Source organism: Piliocolobus tephrosceles, chromosome 19, assembly GCF_002776525.5.
Source record: "Piliocolobus tephrosceles isolate RC106 chromosome 19, ASM277652v3, whole genome shotgun sequence".
Classification (NCBI taxonomy): Eukaryota; Metazoa; Chordata; class Mammalia; order Primates; family Cercopithecidae; genus Piliocolobus; species Piliocolobus tephrosceles.
Genome location: NC_045452.1, coordinates 36,579,791 through 36,595,621, shown reverse-complemented (window position 1 = coordinate 36,595,621; position 15,831 = coordinate 36,579,791). Strand labels below are relative to the sequence as shown.

General features: G+C 44.9%; 1 long non-coding RNA gene across 1 annotated transcript in view; it reads right to left on the bottom strand.

The window, feature by feature from the left end:
- The window catches only part of LOC111524427, a 29,964-nt gene extending 14,495 nt beyond the window's left edge, over positions 1–15,469 (bottom strand). Inside the window, exon 1 of the long non-coding RNA XR_002725785.1 lies at positions 15,228–15,469. This is a non-coding gene — a long non-coding RNA (uncharacterized LOC111524427). The remainder of the gene's footprint in view (positions 1–15,227) is intronic.
- Between the last annotated feature and the right edge of the window lie 362 nt (positions 15,470–15,831).

Here is a 15,831-nt window from a genome sequence, read left to right as displayed (position 1 = left end):
AAATTAAACTTTTCCAAGTTTGGGGGGGATGTATCCGAGGGGCATGTCCTGTGGCATGCAGACATGATTACCCATCTGCCGTGTGCAAACAGAGGACAGAGGAGAAAAAAGAGGACCAAAGGAAAAAGGAGCATCTCTCCTTTCTTCCTGTCATCCAAAATGGGGCATCCCCCATCATCTTGGGTTCTGGACTTAACCAGTCTTTACCGTGTACCCATCGTCCCATCTCATCACAATTACCCACTTGAGAACAGAGGAGATGTTGGAGTGAACAGTGGGCCCCTGTCCATCCCTGGGGTTCCGGAATGTACTGGTCCTCACCATGTATGCCCTAGCCTTTCATCTCTGTTCCAATGGTAATCTGCTAGCCTGGGACCACCCTTCATCTCTGTCCTGTGGATCTCTTGCCTCTTTGGCCTTGGGCCAGCCTGTATTCCTGTCCCCATGACATTATAGTGACCCTTACTCAGAGGATTCTAGTAATATAATGATTATCTCCTTTCTTAGAAGTCTGTTTCTCCGTTAACTGCCACAGGGACTGGACTTCCTCCCCCTTCCCTTGGAATACAACCTTGAAGGTCTTGATGCCCCTTGAGAAGGGTGTGTAAGTAATTAGATACATGGAGGCTACGGGAGGAACTGGAAGGAAGAGGGAGGAATACTCATGGAATGCCTTCACATGCTCAGAAAAACAGCAGCCCTTGGATTCAAGAAGGCAACGTTTATTCACCCTGTGGACATAAAGCATTAACTTCCGGAGGACTTGGGGCTTGGGGGAAGAATTTCTCCTCCTCCCAAAGTGGTGCTAGCTTAAAAGGCAAGAGGGTGAGATCCTAAAAGGGCCAGAGCAAAGCCCTATGCAGGTGGACAAGCTGCTTTTAAAAGCCATCCGAAAACCTAGTCCTGGGGCATAACAGGAACGAAAAGCACATGGTGAGTTGTAAGAAGCTGGCAGAGCCAGAGTTCCAATTAGCATCTGTCCCAGCCGTGTGCCAGCAGGCAGGGGAAGGACTGAAGGTCATTCGAGCTGGGAGAAACAAACGTAAACCTCAGGATATCTGCAAGGGAGCCTGTGTCTTCACTGCCGCACAAAGGCAGAGAGCCATGGGCACGCAGGTAACAGGGAGTGTTCAGAAGTCACGTGGCAGGCAAAGAGAAAGCAAAGAGGCAGACTTGCCCTCAAGGTGGAACATCCAGTGAGTGCTGAAGGCCATTTCAGAACACACAGAGAATAAACAGAATGGGGGGGGGGAGTGTGCAGGGTTTTGGAAAAGAGCCAATTTTAGTTGAAAAGAAAAAGTCGAGGAAACCCCAGATATTGCATGGTTTTCAGGTCTTAGCCTCACTATTCTCACAAGCCTCTCACTAGGAGGGTCAGTGAGTGCCTCTAATCTGCTTGGTGCAGACCCTGAAGTCCTTCCCACACCTGCGAGTCACCCATCAGAGTGAGCTGAGATATCAGCCAAGGGGAGCAGAGTCACGAATGGCCAAGAGGAATTGTCCTGGGGTTTGGTTAGTGAGCACGAGAGAGTGAGGAGAAGGAAAACCATGCACTGGGGTCGGATGCCTCCAGCCAAAGAAGGTGAGGCACAGAGATCGCTCACCACCAGGGAACGTATCTAAGTCACGCCAGCAAATATGTTAGGTGTGGAAAATATCCGAGTCTCATGGTGCCGGATATCTCACCAGTGGAAGGTATCCGAGTTACTGACGGCGAATCTGTACAGGTCTGCAGCAACCTCAAGTCTTGCCTCCTCAGAGGAAAGAATTCGACTGAGGGGCAGAAAAAGAGACCGAGGCAACTTTCAGAGCAGGAGTGGAAGTTTCTTTTAAAGGGCTTTAGAACAAGAAAGAAAGGAACGTACGCTTGGAAGAGACCCAAGTGGGTCTCTTCATGATCCTGACATGAAGGTCAAATGCAGTATTTAACCATGATCCTAGACTTTCCAGTCTGGCCCCTTTCCCATGGTTCTTCCCTTAGGGTGGGCTGCCCGCATGCACAGTGCCCTCCTTACCCTTGGGAGGTGAGCACACACAGTGTGATTAGGAAGTTGTACGCATGCCCCTCTGAGGCTTTCTTCCCTTTTCCTGTGGTGTGCCCCGGAAGGTCACATTCCGCCATTTTGTCCCTTAATGCACATGGCGTGGAAGTTGCTTCTCCCTGGCGCCCACATTCAATGAACACGGTGGTGCAACAGGTGTAGACCATGAGGAAATGGCCTCTCGCTGGTGCCGGCTGCCAATTTAGCCCTTTTAGAGCGGCAATGTGATCATTGTCAAACCATCGCCTGACATTCCTAGTGGGTGGGAGAAGAGCTCTCTCCTGCCCCTGCTCATGAGTGTCTAATTACACCTGTAACAGCACCAGGAACTTCTTTTTTCAACCCCCAGGCCATTTTTCCCTCTCTCATAATAAAGATTTAAGTTCCCAGCAGGGGTTGAGCCAAGGGTCCCTCTTGTCAACCTTTAATCTGGACTTATCTGCATCAGCATCGCCCTCAGCTTACTCGTTGCAGTCTTTGCCCTCTGATTTTTTTTTTTTTTTTAATTTATCCAATCTGGGATAAATACAGAAAACTGGTTTGGGGCCCTTTAACATTACATTGTGGGGCCAGTGGCAGTGGAGGCTTCCTTTGGTTCACCCAACTTTTGACAGTGTTAAGACCTTTGTTTTGGCTAGGCGTGGTGGCTCACGCCTGTAATCCCAGAACTTTGGAGGGCTAAGATGGGTGAATCACTTAAGGTCAGGAGTTTGAGACCAGCCTGACCAACATGGAGAAACCCCCGTCTCTACTAAAAATGCAAAATTAGCCGGGCGTGGTGCCACATGCCTGTAGTCCCAGCTACTCGGGAGGCTGAGGCAAAAGAATCGCTTGAACCCAGGAGGCTGAGGTTGCAGTGAGCCGAGATTGTGCCACTGCACTCCAGTCTGGGCAACAGAGCAAGACTAAATCTCAAAAGAAAAAAAAAAAAGACCTTTATTTTAACTCCGTCAATCTCCATTTTATTCTGTGCCAAAGAATCTGTCTCTATAAAATATTTAAAGAGATTTATTCTGAGCCATATCTGAGTGACGAAAGCCCGTGACGCAGCCCTCAGGAGGTCCTGAGAACATGTGCCCAAGGTGGTCAGGGCACAGCTTGGTTTTATAGATTTTAGGGAGGCAAGAGACAGTAATCTAATACCTTTAAGAAACACATTGGTTTGGTTCACAGAGGCAGGACAACTCAAAGTGGGGCCTTCCAGGCTATAGGTAAATTTAAACATTTTCTGGTTGACAATTGGTTGAGTTAATCCGAAGACCTGGGATCAATGGCAGGGAACGTTGAGGTTAAGGTAAAGGATTGTGGCGACCAGGTTTTATTGTGCAGAGGAATCTCTCAGACAGCAGACTTCAGAGAGAGAGCAGGTTGTAAAATGTTTTATATTGGACCTAAAAGGGTACCTGGCTCTTAGTTGATTATCTCCTGGATCTGGAAAGAAATGAAGGAAAACAAAGTGGGAAGGGGATTCTCTATAGAATGTGGATTTTTCCCACAAGAGACTTTGCAGGGCAATTTCAAGGGATGACAAGAAAATATATTTTGGGGTTATTTTTTTCCTTGTCTCGTAACGTTATGTCAGAGTCAGATTGAAAAGTAAGTCACAATATACAGGGTTAAATAAAACCCATCTGATGAATGAGAATTTATGGTTTGTAGGACATGACTCCCCAGACCCCTTAAGTAGGAATTTGGGCAAGATAAAAAATAAGAACTTAGTCCTCAATTCATTCCATTTCTTAGTAATTATCTAAAGATTGCCACCCTGCTGGGATAAGCCCCAGGACTCTCTTTTTCCTCTTAGCTTCATCTATTGATTTTTTAAAATTTACCTTATTTTTATTTTAGTTTTTTAATTTTTATTTATTTATTTATTTTTGAGACAGTTTCACTCTTTCACCCATGCTGGAGTGAAGTGGCGAGATCTCAGCTCCCTGCAACCTCTGTCACTCTGGGTTCAAGTGATTCCCTGCCTCAGCCTCCTGAGTAGCTGGGATTATAGGCACCTACCACCGTGCCTGGCTAATTTTTTTTTTTTTAGTAGAGACGGAGTTTCACCATGTTGGCCAGGCTAGTCTCGAACTCCTGACCTCAGGTGATCCACCCGCCTCAGCCTCCCAAAGTGCTAGGATTACAGGTGTGAGCCACCACTGTGCCTGGCCTATTTACCTTATTTTTAAATAACCATTTAAAAATTTCCACTTCCCTTTGATGGATTCTAACTGTTCCTTTTGCCTTTGCCCTGCTCTTAACTAACCTCATGGTTTTATCAGCATCTGTAAGACCCATGAGAAGAAGCCACCTGCTTCATCTGAGGTGCTGCACTTGGCATTTAGAGTGGAATCAGACTGTCCCCTTTTCAGGATAAACAGACCTTCCAGTGCCTTTTACCTGGTCCCCCACGCTGGCTGCTCCCTCAGGAATACTCTCCTGTGTGTGTGGATTGTATATACCCAGCTGCAATTGTTCAGTGGTGAGTATGGGTCCTGCGTCAACCCAAACACGCTCTTCCCGTCTGCAGCATTTTAAACCAGAGACACTGCTCCCAAATTAGTCATGCTCACAATCCATTTTCATAAAAGTTCTTCAGGGAGCTGATGATCCAGACCTACAAAAGGGAACAATTCCTTCACACTCCCCTCTAGTTTCAACAGTTACTTGGTGTTTCCCTTCCCCCACATTGACTATCTTCTTGGTAACTACAGGTTTCAAAGGTAAATTCTTTTGTTCCTGGCATAATATTCCCCTTTGTGGGTAGCTTTAAGGCTGGTGATCTGAGCTCAGACAGACCCGGATCTGAGCTTGGTCCAGCCCCAAGACCCAACCCAGCACACTCTTCTTTTCATTTTGAAACAATCTGTAAATATTCTAGATAAAATTGCTTTTCCTTTCAGCAAAAATCACGCTTTTATAACCTTTACCAAACACACTCTGAGTAATCCCAATTTCTGCTGAAAACCCTAGGATTAATTTAACATGACATGACTTTAAGATCTTAAATTCCTGAAGAGAATTTTGAAACTCGTTTTATTTACCAAAGATCACCAAAATCACATGCGCTAAAAGGCATTCAAGCTAGTGTCTATTTTTCTGATAAAATATTTGATTTAAGCATGTAAATGTTCTCTTTCATATATTTTGGTAGTGTTAGGAATGCAAAATGCTTGTTCCCTGGCGCCATAAAGAAATAGCACTTGAGGGCCGGGCCGACGGCTCACACCTGTAATCCCAGCACTTTGAGAGGCTGAGGTGGGCAGATCACGAAGTCAGGAGATTGAGACCATCCTGGCCAACACAGTGAAACCCCGTCTCTACTAAAAATACAAAAAATTAACCCGGCATGGTAGTGGGAGCCTGTAGTTCCAGCTATTCAGGAGGCTGAGACAGGAGAATGGCATGAGCCCAGGAGATGGAGCTTGCAGTGAGTGGAGATCGTGCTACTACATTACAGCCTGGGCAAAAGAGCGAGACTCCATCTCAAAAAATAAATAAATAAAATAAAATAAGAAATAGCACTTGAACATAAATTTAATTCTCTCAGCAAGGCAATTTTCACTTTCTGCAGAAAGGGTACACTCACCAGCAGTCTTGCCACAAGAGTACACCTAAGAAAGGAAAAGCAGACGTATTTATCCCTTACGGATTTCGGTCATCCTTACTGCTGTGTCCTGCATCCATTGGCTGGAGATGAACCTCACAGTCTAAACTGACACTTGACTTGCTAACAACCTAAAACTTTCTTGACTAGGTAAAGGCAAGGGAGAGCAAAGGAAAGGAGGAAGTTGCTTACGAAAGATTTAAAGAAGCAATAACATTTCCAAATAAGGAAGGGGCATAGGCTGTGAACTGGAACGTGCCTGTAAGCATGTCCAACAGCTACATAGGATAGGGCTTAACAAAGAGTTATTAGCACAAAGCAAGGAGGCTTGAAGAAAGTTAGTCTTTAAAAGAAACTATTATTTCTAACACTTATGATTTATTCTTTAACAACAAGGGAAACTTTGAAGAGGAACTTTTTACTTTCTACAGTAGTGAAGTATCACATACGCATGACACATATGTAGACGTAGCAGACACAGCAGCAGATCTTACACATTTTATAAGATTTTTCTTTTGCCATCTTTTAAATATTCTCCCTCACTTTAGACTGTTAATCTCTCAATTGCCTGTTTCATGGCCTAAACAAATGTTAGGGAGAAAATTCTAAATCTCCCTCTCCTAAGACAGGACTCTGGGGAAACAGGTAGAAAGGAACAGAACTTCAATCTAAACAAAAGCAAGATCTGTTATGTAAACTTTAGGCCATTGTCTTCTCTGTAGATAAAGTTTCTAGTGGTTTCAGTACAGAGACACAGATGCCCTTACAAATGGAGATTCCCCCTAAAGATGTACATTTCCTTTACAAAGCGTTTTGAAGGTTGATTCATTAGATAGGCCGTCTTTTCAATTTAGCTTGTTTCTTTTTTTTTTCTTGAGATGGAGTCTCGCTCTGTTGCCCAGGCTGGAGTGCAGTGGCGCGATCTTGGCTCACTGCAAGCTCCGCCTCGCGGGTTCACGCCATTCTCCTGCCTCAGCACCCCCAGTAGCTGGGACTAAGCTTGTTTCTTAATTAGATTACCGGCTTTAGGGTTGAGCCCTTTAAGGACCAGAACCAAGAAAGCATGCAGATTTTAGGACCTAAACCATGACTTTCTTTTTCAAACGTGCAAAGACCCAAGTAGCCCCCATAGCAATGATGGTTTGCAGTGCACGACTATCCTGAGCCACCTCCAACACTGTGGCTTTCACCCGCCATCAACCACCAGCCATCACACACGTCGAGGTCAAGTCCTCTCACAGTGCCAAGCAGTCTCTAGTGCCCTACAAGCAGCCAACAAGCCCAGTAACACAGTACAAGAGAGCACAATCCTAGACCTGCGGGGAACCTGTCTGCTTACAACTTACGATGCCACGAGGAAAAACAGGTTCCTCCCAAAAAGAGGAGACTGGTGCCTTTTCCTGGTTCCGCAAGGATCCTAGGCTGTCAGAAATTTCCTTGTTTAGGTCCCTCATGTGTCATTGGGGGTTGCAAGAGGAAAGAGGGACAGACAGAAGCAAACAGAGAAACAGGGTTCAGTCGACTGAGAAGTTTTACAGAGAGCAGAGGCCTTAAAGCAATAAGCAAGCCAGGCACAGTGGTGCAAGCCTGTAATCCCAGCACTTTGGGAGGCTGAGGTGGGTGGATCACCTGAGGTCAGGGGTTCAAGACCAGCCTGGTCAACATGGTGAAACTCCGACTCTATTAAAATACAAAAATTAGACAGGCACAGTGGCGGGTGCCTGTAGTCCCAACTACCTTGGAGGTTGAGGCAGGAGAATTGCTTGAACTTGGGAGGTGGAGGTGCAGTGAGCCGAGATCTCACCACTGTACTCCAGCCTGGGCGACGGAGCAAGACGCTGACTCAAAAAAAAAAAAAAAAAAGCAATAAGCAATAGGCGTGCACACATATACAACCCACATGGCAGATTGAACCAAGTTAGCTTTTGACTGCCAAGCTCTTTCAAAAACCTTTTCCCAATTGTAATTCCTACCAAAGCCCTTTTACTTTGCCTCTGCTGCTGGCTGAGCTCCATCACCAAAGAGACATCCCCTAGAAGCAGCTGTCCACAGCAGTAGCTGCTCACCACCCTTCCTGACCGCTGGGTGATGGACGGCTCTCAGCTAATGATTGCTTTAAGCAAGCCAGCATTTTAGAGGCATCACTGCACTCACACACATGCATCTAAAAGGTGACCTATGCTGCCTGGGATTTCTGCCACAGATGCTTCATTCCCCTTCCACATTTCTTGGTCTCTCAGCCCACGTTTTACAGTGGGCAGGTCTATGCAAACCAGCCCCAAAGTCCAAAGAAGCTGAGAGGCTGACACATTGAGTTTCTTAGAAAGAAATGTTCCATAGGGACTTACAAAGAGAAGCCATGTCTGTGTCCCAGGTGGCAGCGAGATGAGATGGTGGATCCCTACCCCTCAGCCCCAGACGCAGAGCTTATATAGCATAGGGAGGAGTGGTTCAGAAGGAATGTGCCGGATGGTTGAAGTATGATAATGTCAAGGTTATTTGACCTAAGGGCAGGACTTACAGTAAGTAGCTGCTCTTACACAGGGAATGGGAGATAAACTTGAAATCTTAGAGGCCTTCCCAGAATGTTAATCATAAGCCAATGTAAACCACAAATAAAATTCTAAGTCCCCCAACAATCTGAATGAATGCCTCCTCTTGGCCAAGGACATTCCAAAGTTAACTTGAAAGGCTAGTTCAGGCTGTGATGGGAAGCAGGAGCCAGACATACCTCATTATCCCCTCCTCCCTTTTGGCATTACTGATACAACTGGTGACAAAAGGAGTCAAACTCTGTAAAATATTTGAAGACATTGATTCTGAACCAAATGTGAGTGACCAATGGTCTGTGACACAGTCCTCGGGAAATCCTGGGAACATGTGCCCAAGGTAGTCAGGGTGCAGCTTGGTTTTATACATTTTAGGGAGACATGAGACATCAATCAAATATATTTTAGAAATATGTTGGGGCCGGGCACGGTGGCTCACGCCTGTAATCCCAGCACTCTGGGAGGCCAAGGTGGGGGGATCACTTGAGGTCAGGAGTTTGAGACCAGCCTGACCAACATGCTGAAATCCCATCTCTACTAAAAATACAAAAAAAAAAAAAAAAAAATTAGCCTGGTGTAGTGGCGGGCACCTGTAATCCCAGCTACTCAGGAGACTGAGGCAGGAGAATCACTTGAACCTGGGAGACGGGGGTTGCAGTGAGCCGAGATTCCGCCATTGTACTCCAGCCTGTGTGACAGAGTGCAACTCCATCTCATAAAAAAGAAAGAAAGAAAAAAAAGAAACACATTGGTTTAGTCCAGAAAGGTGGAACAACTTGAAGCTCAGGGGTTGGGTGGTTATCGGTAGATTAAACATTTTCTGATTGGCAGTTGGTTGAAAGAGTTAACAATAGAAAGGAATGTCTGGGTATGATAAGGGGTTGTGAAGACCAAAGTTGTATCGTGCAGATGAAGCCTCCAGGTAGCAGGCTTCAGAGAGAATAGACTTAAATGTTTCTTATCAGACTTAAGGTCTGTGTTGATGTTCATGCTGGTGGGTACAATGAGGCACGTCTGACCCCCACTTCCTGTCATGGCCTAAACCAGTCTTTCAGGTTAAATTTAGAATGCCATGGCCTAGGAGGAAGTCCATTCAAATGGTTGGGGGGGCTTTCAAATTTTATTTTTGGTTTATAGAACAAACTTTTTAAGTCTAATAAGAAACATTTACAATCTACTGTCTCTGAAGCCTGCTACCTGGAGGCTACACGATAAATCCCTGGTCTCCAAAACCCCTTATCTTAACCCAGACATTCCTAAGTCTTAACTCTCAACCGACTGCCAATCAGAAAATCTTTGAATCTACCTATGACCTGGTGGAAGCTCCCACCTTCCCATTGTTCCACCTTTCCAGACCAAACCAATGTACATCTTCCATTTATTTGATTAATGTTTCATGTCTCCCTAAAATGTATGAAACTAAGCTGCACCCAGACCACCTTGAACGCATGTTCTCAGAACCTTCTCGGGCTGTGTCACAGGCCATGGTAACTCATATTTGGTTCAGAATAAATCTCTTCACATATTTTAGAGTTTGATTCTTCATCAACACCAATATATTAGTCCTTTCTCACACTGCTATAAAGATACTACCCGACGCTGGGTAATTTATAGACAAAGGAGGTTTAGTTGACTCACAGTTCCACATGGCTATGGAGGCCTCAGGAAACTTACAATCATAGTGGAAAGTGAAGGGGAAGCAAGGCACATCATACATGGCAGCAGGAAAGAGAGAGACTGAAGGGGGAACTGCTACTTATAAACTATCAGATCTTATGAAAACTCTTATCATGAGAACAGCATGGGGGAAATTGTCCCCATGATCCAATCACTTCCCACCAGGTCCCTCCCTCAGCACGTGGGGATTACAATTTGAGATCAGATTTGGGTGGGCCACAGAACCAAACTGTATCAACCAACATGGCAGATTAGCATCCAGGCTGGAGCTGCTGTGGCCTCCACAGCCGTCTGTCTCAGTGCCATAATCTCTGGTGTATAATAAGAAAGATTTATGTTATTTCTCATTCATACTCCATGTGTACTGCAGTAGTTTTGGGGGCTTTTCTCTCACTCTGGGATCCAGCCTAATGAAACAGCCATCACCTTAAAGATTGGAAGAGACCATGCCTCAGGGACCGAGACCTCTGATGCACATTACCTGCACTCACAGCTCATTGGCCACAGCAGCCATGTAACCACACCCAACCACAAAGCTGCACTTATATGAGAGCAAGACCAACTTCTTCAGAGCCAGTCACTCAAAGGGGATTTCTTAAAAAGGAATTCCCCCGGGTTGGTTGACGTCTTAGAAAAAGTCAACACTGGCTAGGACTTCCAGTACAATCTTACTCAGAAGCAGGAAAAGCAGCCATCACTTCCTCAAAGGAACATTTCACTTTTAATTATGATGTTTCTGTAGGTTTGGGGGCATATATTTAGTCAGATCAAAGAACTTCCATTGTAGTCTAATTCACTAAGAGTCCTTTTTTAAAATTACAAGTGTACATTGAATTTAATTCATACCTTTTTCCTCATGTGAGATGATTTAATCCTGCCTTTAATGGTTGTAAAACTACTCATATTTCATTTCTTATTATTAATTTTGGTAAGTATATTTCTGTTGTATATTTGTTTTCTATTATTTCTGTTTTTTTTTTCCTTTCTTCTACTTTGTTTGTATTTGTTTTTGTTCTAACTTCTTTTTTTGAAACTAGGTCTTGCTCTATTGCCCAGGCTTCAATGCAGTGGCACAATCATGGCTTACTGTGACCACCACCTCCCAGGTTTAAGCAATCCTCCTACAGACCTATATATGTATGTATATGTATAATAGAATGAAAATATAACGAATTTAGAATTGTTATATCTTCCTGGTGAATAAAGCATCTTCTTTGTCTCTAATAGATTTGTCTCCAATAATTTCATGTCTAAAGTCAATTTCGTCTGATATTAGTATATGTACATTAGCTTTCTTTTTCTGAGTATTGCCATGTTATGTTTTTTCCATTATTTTATTTTAAGCCACTTTTATTCTTACATTTTAGGTATTGTGGAATGCAGCAAAGCAATGCCTAGAGAAAAATATTGAGTCTCAAATGCCTTTCTTCAGTATAATTTTTTTTCTTAACCAGTATTTTTTCGAGTATTGTTTCTGAGTATTCTTTTCCACTTCTCCTTTTCAGACTCCAGTAAATATTTTTTAAAACTTCTTACATTATCTTCTACGCTTTTTAACACCTCTTTTGAATGTTCAATTTTTATGTCCCCATCCATGCTTCATTCTGGATAGTTTTGTTTCGTTTCGTTTTGTTTTTTTAAGACAGAGTCTCGCAGTCACCCCGGCTGGACTGCAGTGGCACAATCTCGGCTCACTGCAACTTCCACCTCTCAGGTTCAAGAGATTCTTTTGCCTCAGCATTCTGAGTAGCTGGGATTACAGTGCGAGTCACCACATCTGGCTAATTTTTTTAAACATATTTTTGGTAGAGACGGGATTTCACCATGTTGACCAGGCTAGTCTGGAACGCCTGACCTCAAGTGATCCGCCCACCTCGGCCTCCCAGAGTTCTGGAATTACAGGTGTGAGCCACTGTGCCAGGCCTGGATAATGTCTTTTAATCCATTTTCAAGTTCACTAATTTTCTTATTAGCTGGCCTAATGTTCTGTTAAATCCATCCATTGAGTTCTTAATTTCAAAATTATATATTGCAGTTCTTAAATTTGTATATGAATTTTTTCAAATCTGTCATGTCTTTCTAAAATAGTTTAACGGTCTCACCTATTTAAAAGCTTTACCTGGTTGGCTGGGCACAGTGGCTCCTGCCTGTAATCCCAGCACTTTGGGAGGCCGAGGCAGGTGGATCACTTGAGGTCAGGAGTTCAAAACCAGCCTGGCCAACAAGGCAAAACCCCATCTCCAGTAAAAATATGAAAATTAGCTGGGCATGGTGGCATGTACCTGTAATCCTACCTACTTGGGAGACTGAAGTAGGGGAATCACTTGAACCCTGGGGTCAAAGGTTGCAGTGAGCCGAGATCACCCCACTGCACTCCAGCATGGGCAACAAAATGAGACTCTGTCTCAAAAAAAAAATTAAAATAAAATAAAAATAAAAGCTTTACCTGGTTAATTTCAATATCTGGAGCCCATGATGGTTGAATTTTATTATTCTAGTTTCTGTGGGTTCTTGTCCACACCATGTTTTCTTTTTGTGTGTTTGCTTATTTTAGACTGTATGCTAGACATTGCATTTGGAAAAAAAAAAAAAAAAAAAACATTTTGTGGAAATAATTTGCTGATACACTCTTTCTCTGAGAATTTTTTGTAACTACCAAACAACTGGGCGTATTCACAATCTGGAATCATCTTAATCTAATTTTAGAAATTGAGATTTTTCTGGACCATCAAGATATCTGAAAACTGAAAAAGTTCTTGAAACGATTTGTCTATTTCCAGCTTATCTTTTTTCCTTAGATGTAATTATTTAAAGATCTAATGCAAAGAAGAAGGGTTGCTAAGATCCCCACCCCCAAAATTGGAGTGTCTCAGACCCTAAATTTTGTTGTTTATTCCTACAGAACGGCAAAAATGTATGGCTCCACCTCTTACCCATCTCTTCCACGACCAAAATCACTCCCAAAGGAGTAATTGCCCCAAATGCTGGGTTCATTTGTCTGAATTTCTATCTTCTTCCTGATGTTGGCCCAGTAGTTTTTTGCTATCTCACTAGCCCATCAGTATTCAAGTTTTTTTTAAGTATTTTGTTCAAAAGTTTCTAGCTATCTGTCAAGAGAGGGTTGGTCCATATTGCTTAGTTCATCACGACTGAAAGGAGAAGCTTTATACTGTCATGCTCAGTAGAAATTTAATAATAGCTCTTATCTTCTTCTGACACCAGTACATCATAGCTTCGTATTTTCTCATTTTGACAGCCTGGTTGTGTTGTTCTGTACACTGAATACAAGTGGGAAAACACAATTTGGTCACACTTTTTAAAAGGTTTGGATGCTTGAGCACAGACTCACCAAGAAGTCTGAATAGGTTGCATTCCAAAGATTCTGTGTCCATGGGATGTCTAGAGTTCAGAATGCACGTTTCCATGTGTGACAGGCCAACCCACAGGAGCCCCTCGTGGGGATGAGCTACAGAGGCTACAGCAGTGGCCCAAATTCTGTGTTATGGAAGCAGGAGGTACAGATAGAAGGAGAACTACAGGAGAAAGAAATGTGCCCTCTCTCATGCTAGGGCCCCTCAAGCATGAAGGACCCCAGGAGAAAATGTCAGACAGACCTTCCCTGGGTTGGCATGTGCCCACTGTATTAGTCTGTTCTTGCGCTGCTATAAACAACTACCTGAGACTTGGTAATTTATGAAGAAAAGTGGTTGGATTGACTCATAGTTCTGCAGGCTGTACAGGAAGCGTGGCTGGGGAGGGGGGACGCAGGAAACTTACAATTATGGCAGAACAGTGAAGGGGAAGCAAGCACCTTCTTCACGTGGCGGAGCAGGAGGAAGAGAATGAAGTTGAGGACGGGTGGTGCTACGCACTTTTAAACAACCAGGTCTTGGGAGACAGCACCAGGGGATGGTACTTAACCATTAGAAACCACCCCACGATCCATTCACCTCCCGCCAGGCCCCACCTCCAACACTGGGGAATTACAATTCAACATGAGATTTGGGTGGGGACATAGAGCCGAACCACATCACCCACCTCTCTGCATTCTGAGCACACTGCTTCCCTTATTCAAACTCTCCAGGCGTCCTGGTCCTTCCTGTGGTGCTCGGGACACACTGAAGAGCCCCCATCTGTCCTGTCCTCCCTGCTCGAAGTGCCCCATGCTTCCAAATCCAACTGTTCCCTCCGATAATAAAACCTCAAATTTTCTCATTGCCGGCCACCTCCGTTCAGAGTTGAGGGAGGGAAGAAACTGCAAACTCATACTAATCCCCTGCCAGTTTGTCTGAAAAGTTTTCAGAGACGCCTCTTACAACAGGTGTAACGAATGAATTGATGGTTTCAGGCAAGGAAACAGAGTGGAGAGGAAGCCTGAAGGCAAAGTTGGGGGAACGATGTGGAGGCGACAGATAGTTGGAGAGAAGGTCACTGAGGAGTGGGCACCTCCACTGCCGCCTCCCTCAGCGGGGTCCTGCTTTTCCAGCCCGTCTCTCTCCAAATCCCAGGATTCTCTCAGGGCCAGGGCCAGGGATTTCCTTCCAGTGGTTCTGGGGGTGTCCGTGTGGTATTAAGGAGCCACAAGTGACAGAGGAGATGGGATAGGGGTGTGTGGGGGCTGCCCTAAGGCTCCTGGGACTGGATTTATGAGAATTTATGAACTAGGCATCCATAACCCTGGGAGTCTCTGGAGTCATATTTTTAAGATTTTTTTGCCTCAGATAAATTAAATATTTTATAGGCTGCAATGTTGCTGCTTTTTTTCTTTTCTTTAAATCATCAGTTTAAAAATAAATTACATTCAAGTTTTCATTCCTGGCAGGGTGCAGGGTTCAGCCGCCTACCTTTGACTTTAACAGATTATTTCATTGCACTCAATTTTTCCATAAAACAGAAAACCTTCCTAGGTTGTTGCAACCATAAAGGCGAGGCTACTGTATAAGAAGGTAAAGGATTCTTAACACACCGCAGAGCCACACAGGTCCGTATGGTTAGCCAAGCTGGATCCTGGCAACCACCTAGGACGGCCAATGGAGGGTTTTCTATTTTACAAATGAAGAAAATGAGTCTTTCGGTGCTGGCTGCTCATCCAGGGCCCTGGTTCCCAGTACAGCAGGCCATGCTGGCCTAGGGTATTATCTGCACGTCTCCATAACCCCCCTCGCGTGGTTGACAGAGAGTTTGTCTGATCAAAGCATCTTTAGTGGAAAACCACACTCACCAGGGGCTATTTTCACACACCCAAACTTCGGAATCCATTTTTTTTCCCAGAAAGGACTTTTCTGGTACAAAATAACACGTTACGGCCGACTGCTGGTCTGGGGAGAATCAACTCCCTGATATCTCGGTTTCTGAACAGACCTTGGCAAACCCCAAGAGGAGTCCAGGCGAGAGGAATGGTCCTGTGTGGACAGCGACGCCCCGGGCAGTGCCGGAGCTGAGCTTCCCAGGCGGACCCTGTTCCCTGGATCTCATCCAGGGTCTAGCCCTGCTGGCGGACCTGTGAGGTGCTCCTGAGTTGGGTTCAGATGTCCCCCAAGACCAGCCCTCTTACAGGCAAAGCCTGTCCCAATGCTGGCCCGTACCTGTGGTCACAGGACCTGAGCTTTAGGGGATTTCGCAATTTCAGATGAGGAAGCTGATTAATGAGTGGCTCAGAACTCGGAGGACGCTGGGAGCACAGCCAGGCAAGGCAACCTGCAGCCCGTTCCTGCCCCACCAGATGGTCATATGGCCTGCGGGCTCGGGGCTGCACGTGATCACACGCAGTACACACACACACCACACACGCCACACACACGCCACACACACACCACACACACTCCACACACACTCCACACACATATCACACACACCGCACACCACACACACACACCACACCACACACACCACACACACACACCACAATCACACCACAGACACATCACACCACACACACACCACACACACCACAAACCACACACAC